We start from the raw sequence: 9,326 nt of genomic DNA on the forward strand, positions 1-9,326 counted from the left end.
GTTGCCTGAGCTTGACACCCTGGTAGGAAATATAAAACTTATAAAATTGCAAAAACATGAGAAACAAGACATGATCTTTGCCCTCAAGAGAAATGGTGTGAGATAGTAAATAAAGGACTGGACTCGGAGCCGGAAAGACATGTATTCAAGTCTTTCTCCAATATATTCTGGCTGTGTGTGACCTCAAGGCAAATCACTTAGTTCTCCATGCTCTAGGAAACTCTAAGACTATAAGTTACAGAGAAAATGCTGACTCATCCAGGAGTTCTCCATACCAATGAAATCACAGGTCCTCATAGATGACTCTCTTGGAATTTATCTGTACTCTTACAGAACTTATTGAGTTGAGATAAAAATTAAACACAAATGTCTATATTCAAAGTAGAATATAAAAATATATTAAGAAAGGTTCAAAGTGCTATTAGAAGCTAAATAGCACAATGGGTAGGGTGCTGAACTTGGAGTCAAGAATACCTGGGTTCAAATCCTGCATCAGACACTTGCTAGCTCTGTGACTTAACCTCTTTCAGCCCCAGTTTCTCCATCTATAAAATGGGGAAGGAAGCATTATACTCAATGGCCCATAATATCCCTTCGAGCCCTAAATCTATAATCCTATGAGTACAATGGTGGTAGAGGAATAAGAGCAAGCTTTATGGAGTAATAAGTATGTCCACTGGGCTATAAATTAGGGGAAGGAACCAAATGGGCAAATCTGGAAGGGAAGGTATATTCCAGGCATAGGAAACAATCACGAACAAAAGCAGGAAGGCATGAAAGCACATGGAGAATCATGGGGAGTACAATATGTCCAGAGAACAAGTTGTATTCAAGAGATGAGTGGATGTTAAAGCTAGAAAAATAGGTTTGAGACAGATTGTGGGATGGGGGTGGGAGGCTGAATTGAATTAGGCAAAGGAGTACATTCAGTACATAATGGGGAGCAATTGAAGTTTTATGAGCAAGAAGGTGACAAAGTTTTGCTTAAAAAGGTAAATAAATCCTTCATCAACAGTGTAAACCATAGCATAGATTAGGTGGTTTTGTCATGCATGACCCCTACTGTTTGGTACTCGTTCTTAGTTATCAGAGAATTGTAGTTTCATCACAAAGGATTAGATACTTAAGCACTTTGGAATCTATAACACGTACTATTCCTCATATCATTCTTTAATGTTCTCTATGTATGCCCTGGCTCTGAAGGATCCAAGTACATTGAAAGTTAGATGAAGGAGCTAGGGGTCTAGTAGGCATAGCAGTATGGTAGATGGTAAGAGCTGGTGGTCCTTAAAACAGATCTTAGCAGCAGGATTATAACTGGTGACTCCCAGCTTTTTCAAGGCAGTTAGTGGTACAGTGGATGATGCTCTAGACCTGAAATCGAAAAGGACTTAGTTCAAATCCAGCCTCAGTGTCATAAACTATAAAATGGGGATTATAATAGAACCTATATCCCAGGGTTGTTGTGACGATCAAATGAGATAATATTTGTAAACCATAGTGCCTAGCACATAGTAGACTCTTAAATACTTCTTTTTAAAAAATAGCTTCTCAGACCTTTGCCTGACCTAACTCTCCTACTCTTCCATATACAACATGATAAACCTCATAAAAGATGGACCTGTCTGATCAAATGCAACACAAACTTAAACTTGTTCTTCTCCTCCTCAATAAACTCCAATGGCTCCCTCTTCTAGGATGAAATATATACTTTTTTTTTTTTTAACCTGAAGCTCTTCACTACCTGACCCCTTCCTATCTTTCCAATCCTTAACAATTATTCTTCTCGTCACACTCTGTAGTCTAGCCACACTGGTCTACTTCAGTATTTATCACAACATTTTATCTCCTCTCTCAATGCCTTTGCACTGGCTGTTCCTCAAACCTAGAGTACCTTCTTTCCTAATCTCTGCCTAGTAGAATCTCTGGCTCCCTTTAAACCTCAGTTTAAGCACCAACTCCTTCTGGAGGCATTTCCCAGGCCCCTTAGCTGCTAGTGCTTTTTTCCCCCTAAGGCTACTTCCCATCTACTCTACATTCAACTTTTTCATACAGATTTATGTTTGAGCTGTCTCCATCATTAGAATATAAACACCTTGAAGGCAGAGGTTGCTTTGTTATGCTTTTCCTTATGTCTCTAGTAACAATTGCTTAATAAATATTTGTTCCATGATTGATTAGAAAAGCAAGTAGGATAGCTTAGTTGCAATATAGAATGCACAAGGGCAAGTAATGAAAAGTCAAGGGCTTCTTGAATTTTCAGGTATCCTAGGATAAACTGTCACTAGAAATTTCATGAAAATTCATGGACTTTCTCCTTAAGAAGTGCCTTGCCAATCCCTTAGAGCTAGCATATATTCTAGATCTATTTGTAGGCCCAAGGGCCTACAAATTAATCCAAATAAAGTTACTTGGAACTGATGGAAATACATTTCTCCTATTACAAGCCTTGATACTACAACTAGGTTAATACTTTTCTCATTACACAGACACCCATGCTCATGGGGCCAAAATATCTAAATGTCATTAAGGTAAACGGTGACTAATTGAACCAGAAGGCAGCTGTATATTAACAATGATGAATTGGTGCTGGGTAGACAATTGCCCAGTTTGCAATGGAATATAGAACGTGTTCAAGGGAAGACTAGCACCTCTGGTGTGAGAGCTGCTCTCCACCTTTGGTGCCCACTTGATTCACCCAGATTTCACCTGTGGCTCCAAGAAACTCCAAGAATGGTAAACCATTTCTGCAGATGGGCTAAACCAGGGTAAGGGTAACTGAGGGGGTCTCAAACACTTTGGGGAGTTGTGGGGAGGGGATGTCTACCCCAAGCATGTGAAGACTTGCCCATCAAAATGAGTGGAAGAGAACAATTTATTCCATCAGCCATGAAGGCAGCTGAAGCTGGTTCTGTGAAGCACTTAGAGCTTGGTTAGACATCAAAGACACTGAGATTATCCACTGCATCCTGAGCTATCACCAGTCACCTTGACTTCGTCCTGCCATTGAACATTTATGATTCTACTTCCAGCAACTCTGCCTCACTTAAATCCAATTTATGTGCAAATCAAAAGACATCACCCATACCATTTTGCCATTTTTACCTATCTCAAAGTCCTGTGGCAACAAACAAATGATAAAGCAGCCTGCGCAGATACATTGGGAGCTATAGCTACAATTCTACACATAGGCAGCCAGTGATATAAGTAGTAAAAATGTGAAAATATGAATTATAATGTTGACAGTTGTAATCTGACCTACTTAACTAAGTTGTTGGTGCTGAAAATAGGAAGTGGCTAGAACAAATATTAATACAGACTAACACCTTTTCCTTAAAAAGTTTGACTAATGTAAATCAATTGCTAAAATGAAACTAAAACCTAGAAACTTACAAGAATGTCAAAAATACATTCTCATTGGCAGTGAGAAAAGGGCAATACCAAACAGAAATTTAATATTTTTGTGAAATATTACAAAGGAAAATGGTAAAAGATTATAAACAGTTATCACTTTAAATCAATCAGAAGCAGTGGACATGAAAATAAATGTAAATAGAGATGATACCAAGGGCATTTAAGTGTAACCATACAGGGCAAAGTGTGGGCTTATAGACATGAGCCAAAATTACACGTAGATAAAACTGAAAGGAATATAATTACGTGAAAAATATAAAAGATTTGGAGGATTTCTATAACAATTTTTTTCTCCACAAGTGATATTTGAAATAATAAATTTAGACATTATCAAATCTCTGATGTACTACATTAGGAAGTAGAAATGTAAATAGAGAAAAGAAAGATGAGAATATTAGGACAAGACTAAGTATACATATAAGTATACACAGAGGAGGTCCATGCTAGATATGATACAGTTTTAAAGGCATTGAAGGATCAATTCCTATGCTTTCTTTAAAAAAAAAAAAGATATAAAGGCATGAGAGAAATTATGAACTTTATCAGTAAACTTAATAGGCAAATGAGACTAGATCAATAATTATTGACCTATATGCCTGTTTTCCCATTGCAATAAAATATTTATGAGAATAATGTGCATGATGATATTATAATATGATATGCATATACATGTATATACATGTGTGTCTATACACATATTTTGGGCATTCTTGCTAAAGGTATGAGAAGGAAACAAGTAGGATTTCACATACTATATCCTAATTAAGACTACATCTTTGGGGCAGCTAGATGGCGCAGTGGATAGAGCACCAGCCCTGGAGTCAGGAGTACCTGAGTTCAAATCCGGCCTCAGACACTTAACACTTACTAGCTGTGTGACCCTGGGCAAATCACTTAACCCCAATTGCCCCCCCCCAAAAAAAAAGACTATATCTTTACAGTCATGCAACTGACAGAAAGGTATAGAAAATAACATAAACACATGATGTTTGTTGACTATAAAAAAGAACTTGACATGATACAGCAAAAGTCTGCCCTCTAACAAGTTAGGAAGAACAACCCATAGAGAGCTTCCATCAGTATATATGTCTTGGACAAACGCTTAAGATGAAAAATGAATTTGGGACAGAATGAAATATAAGGAAGAAAGTAGATTGGATTGCCTTATAGAGGTTGCACAGTGTTTTTAATGACCCGAGCTTCTCCAAGAAACAATAGCCCATATACTTAAAATTATCTCGATGGTGATTTATGGAATTTCAGTCTTAGAATATCACAGTCTTTGAAAAATTAAATTTGTAACACAAAATAGTGGAGAGGTATGTTGTGGTCATGAGTAGGCTATACCATGTTACTAGCAAGGAACTGTGCAGGGCATATACTTGATGTTACCTGGGAGTTATGTTACTAGAAAAGTTAGATTGAGCTGAGACAGCTCACCTGTTCCTATAGTCTTGATTTGTTCTCAAGAAACCTAGAGGAAAGACTTAAGCAAATGTAGTAGACCCAGTGTGGAAGATTTGTGGGAGAACAGTAACATTGGAGGAGAAGGCATGGAAGACTAATGGCTGACCTCTTAGAGAGAGTACCCATATCAATAAGATTGCAAGTCCACCAAAGCATCAAAATATTAATGGATCCAAGCTCACAGTTTCTTTTTTTTTTTAGTGAGGCAATTGGGGTTAAGTGGCTTGCCCAGGGTCACACAGCTAGTAAGTGTTAAGTGTCTGAGGCCAGATTTGAACTCCTGACTCCAGGGCCAGTGCTCGATCCACTGTGCCACCTAGCTGCCCCCAAGCTCACAGTTTCAATCCCCAAAAAGAACCAGATAATTTTCCCTCATTTCCTGACCAGAGAATGTACTTTGAATATGGGCAACAATCTTTCAAATGAGTAGCCAAGATCACAAATAGGATTATGTAAGACAGTATGACTCATCTAGTGCAATAATATCACCACTAGCAGCAAAATAATTCAAAGCATGAGCCATTTCTGAGATTGGTTGCCTTTTTTTTTTTTCACAAAGGAAAATTTGTGGGCAGCTAGGTGGCGCAGTGGATAAAGCACCAGCCTTGGATTCAGGAAGACCTGAGTTCAAATCCAGCCTCAGACACTTGACACTTAACTAGCTGTGTGACCCTGGGCAAGTCACTTAACCCTCATTGCCCTACAAAAACAAAGGAAAAAAAAACAAAGGAAAATTTGTTATAATTTTCTGAATTGGGCTTCTTATGCATCTGAGTCACCATGGTGAATAGTTGTCACCATGGTGAATAATTAGATAGGGATAGGTTCTAGACCTGGGAGTTCATTGCCACTGGGATCTGGCAAGTAAGGAAATTCCCTCAAGCAGATTGGTACCTTATCAGCAACTTATAGTCCTAAAGAGTTGCCTAGAACACTAAAAATTTTAAGTGACTTACTCAGGAATGCACATCCATTATGTGTCAGAGGTAGGGCTAGAACACAAGTCCTTCTGGTTTCAAAGTGATATCTCTACCCACATGCTGCCTCTCAGATGATTAGTGAGAAAATCAAGCATAAGAAAGCTGATGGAAATCTTTTCTCCTCTTGAATACAGAGATCTTGCTTTGTTTGATTGAACTGTTTTCCCATCACAGCATGTCATTCAATAACTCACTATGGGAGGGCTTCAATATGAGTTGTTATGTGAAGTAGTAGAAATGCTACAGCTCAATACAGAAACCAAGACTAAAGGCCAAAGACTAAAAGTTAGCTTCATTATGGTGTCCATAAATAAGGTCACACTCTCAGGAAAATGTATTAAGCACTATTTGATTTAGAACCATTATGTTGAAGAAAAGAAAACAAACTTCGGGATTGGGGTGGCGAGGGCGGGGGACAGTTCTTCCCTAAGAGGATATACTATGTGAAAAGATGGCATTCTAGGAGGTAAGCAAACAGATTTATTTCAGCGTCTCTTTGCAGGCCAAGGTTAACCAGAGGAAACCTAGTATTGGCAGGTCAGGTATTTTAAGAAAGGGGGTGGAAGAAGGTAAGAGCACACTAGGTCTGTGTAGGTCACTCAGACTGTAAGGATTTTTCAACCACTGACTACAAAAAATCCATGACTGCTGAAAAATTGATACAGAGATAGATGTAGGTATATACTGTGCTTTTTAAAATAATTACTATTGCTAAAGATGCCAGTTTGGGGTAAGCATATTTTAATTTATTAATATTACATACCAGTAAAGTATTAACTTCTCATGGTCTCAGGCCAGCCATATGGTAGAGAAATCAGGGAGAGAGCTTCAGCATGGTAGTTAGCACCAGCAGGAGAAAAGCACTCAAAGACCCAGAAAACCTAGAAGCCAGAGAGCCAAGAGAGCTCCTAGCCTCTCTGCAGGGTTTTTATCCTTTGATGGAGGTGGGTCATTATACATTGACCAAAGCTAATAGGCTAACATCACTCAGTTCCATTGGTTGACATGATTTGAAGGTGGTTCACATTAAAAAAAAAAAACGAACTCTACAGATGACATCAGGGGAAAGAATGCAAAAGACCCTTACTGAAGTTGCTCTTGGCAAAGTCCATTATCTAGGTGTGGTTTAATACCATCAATCCTTCACTAAATCCATCTCCATTTCTTTTATTCCTTTGGGTTTGTCCCAGATCAAGGAGAACTTGACTTTCTTTGGGGGGGGGGACGGGGGGGGGAAGGAGAGAAAAGTCTGAGAAACTGATCTCTGGGTCCCCCAAGAAATTCATTATTAATAATTTTTTCTCACAAGATATAGATGCAGATATAGGTATAGATAGATGTATCCATAGGTATAGGTATAGATAATATAGGTAAAGATAATACAAGTCTAGATATAGATGACTCAGCAAAGTCTGAGAAGGATATAGCTATCACCAACCTTGGGAACCATGGTCGTTACTTCTTGGTTCTTTCATGTATTCCATGTTTTATCACCTTTAGTGGTCTATCGTAGAGCTGGTGAGTGAGACTTTCCCAAGGAATGCACACAGAGAAAATATTCCTCAAACCTTCCCTGCTTTGCCATAGTGATCTTACTTGGTCCTCTTTCTCTCCATCCTTCCAAAACAATCAGCTAGGAAAACCCAGCCAAAGGCCTGGTTTTCAGTGCTGCTCCAGGCAGCCTCAGGATGGGGCTTTGGGTAGCACCTGCTGCCTTCACAGAATCAGAGCTTGGGGAAAGGACCTCAAAGACCACCTAGGTGTTGTTGTTGTTTGTTCTTTGTTCTAGAAGAGGACCATGACATCAGGAGGTGATATCATGACTTGCAGTGAATTGGATAGAAGTGAGGGAGGGCTGTGCAAAGTCAGCAGCTTCACTCTCTCCTCCAGAGTCATCTGGGTCCAGTGGCAAGATAAACATTAGGAGGACTGGAAATGGCCCCATATGTTCAACCCTTACCTGAATAGGCATTCTACAACTCCCCTTGCAAGCGCATGGTTGACGAAACAGAAAAAAAAAAGTAAAGTTTTATTGGCAAGTTGAAGAATGCAAAATAAGAATCACAATAGAACACACACACACATGATATCCTTCATCAAGTAATTCTCTTTCTAAAGACCTGCACTAACCAAGTCTCAAGCACTTAGTCACAATGAGATGGGGCTCTCAGCAGTTATCACTTCCTGCTCTAGTTCTGCAAAGTGACCAGCAGGTGGCACAAGCATCCGTCTCTTCTTAAGCTGCCCTTAATAGAGTTGCTCCTCGGTCTTTGTTAGAACTTTGCCAGAGAAGTCCCTTCATCATGGAACCCATCCTATCACCGCAAAAAAGAAATATTCCAGATCTTCTGTCTTTGTAGGAGGCATAGTTCTCCCTGTGTCACAGTTATAATGTAGTGCCAGTCAATGGACCTTCGTTTATGGAGCACCTAGGTTGTGCTAATCTTCTTGCTAATATCTGATCTTTTAGAAGTATGCCCAGAAATCAAAAAGACACTACTGTTCTCATTTCCAAATATATATTCATTTATAATACAAGGTTCAAGCATGATCAATCAACAAACATTTAAGTGCCTGCTATAGTGTAGGCATGGTGCTAAGCACTGGTAACTCTAAAATCAAATGCCTTGCTCCCTCAGACATGTGGCTCTCTCTCTCTCCTGTCACAGTAAATACTCTTCACTAAGTCCAGAAGCTTGAAAAGCACCCCCAATTTCTCCTTCAAGTCCTAAAGAATCTTTCTGGGGTCAGTTGAGTAAGATTATTCAAATCACCCAAGGCCATTACACCTTGGTTTTAGGGTTAGGCAGATGAAGCTATGATCCATGGTGACACTACTATATAGTAAGTAGAGAAGCAGTAATATATTTATATTATATTTATATGTATTTATAACAATTATTGTATAATTCCATATTGCATTTATGATATAAAAGATATTGTCTGTCCCATAAAGCCTTGTTTCATCTGTGAATCCAATAGGCATATATGTATGCCTTCTTCTAAGTCATTGATAAACAAAAAAAAATTAAATAGTTTAGAGCCAAGGAAAGATCCTTAGGGTCCTCCATTAGAAACATTCCTCCAAGATTATATCAATCTGTTGATGACATGTTTTGGTAGCTAGGTGGCCCAGTGGATAAGAGCACTGGACTTGGAATCAGGAAGATTAATGTACATGAGTTCAAATTTAGTTTCAGACATTTACCAGCTGTGTGACCCTGAGCAAGTCACTTAACCCTGTTTGCCTCAGTTCTTTGCAAAATGAGCTAGAGAAGGAAATGACAAACTACTCCAGTATCTTTGCCAAGAAAACCTCAAAATTAGGTCACATAGGGTCGTGACTGAAACAACTCAACAACAATAACAACTTTGTGTGTTCCCCCTCCCTCCCTGATTACAGTAAAGATGATGATGATGACGATTATAGTTTACATCTGTAAAGGGATTTAAAAATTAGAAACA

Source organism: Dromiciops gliroides, chromosome 2 (genome assembly GCF_019393635.1).
Source record: "Dromiciops gliroides isolate mDroGli1 chromosome 2, mDroGli1.pri, whole genome shotgun sequence".
NCBI classification, from domain to species: domain Eukaryota; kingdom Metazoa; phylum Chordata; class Mammalia; order Microbiotheria; family Microbiotheriidae; genus Dromiciops; species Dromiciops gliroides.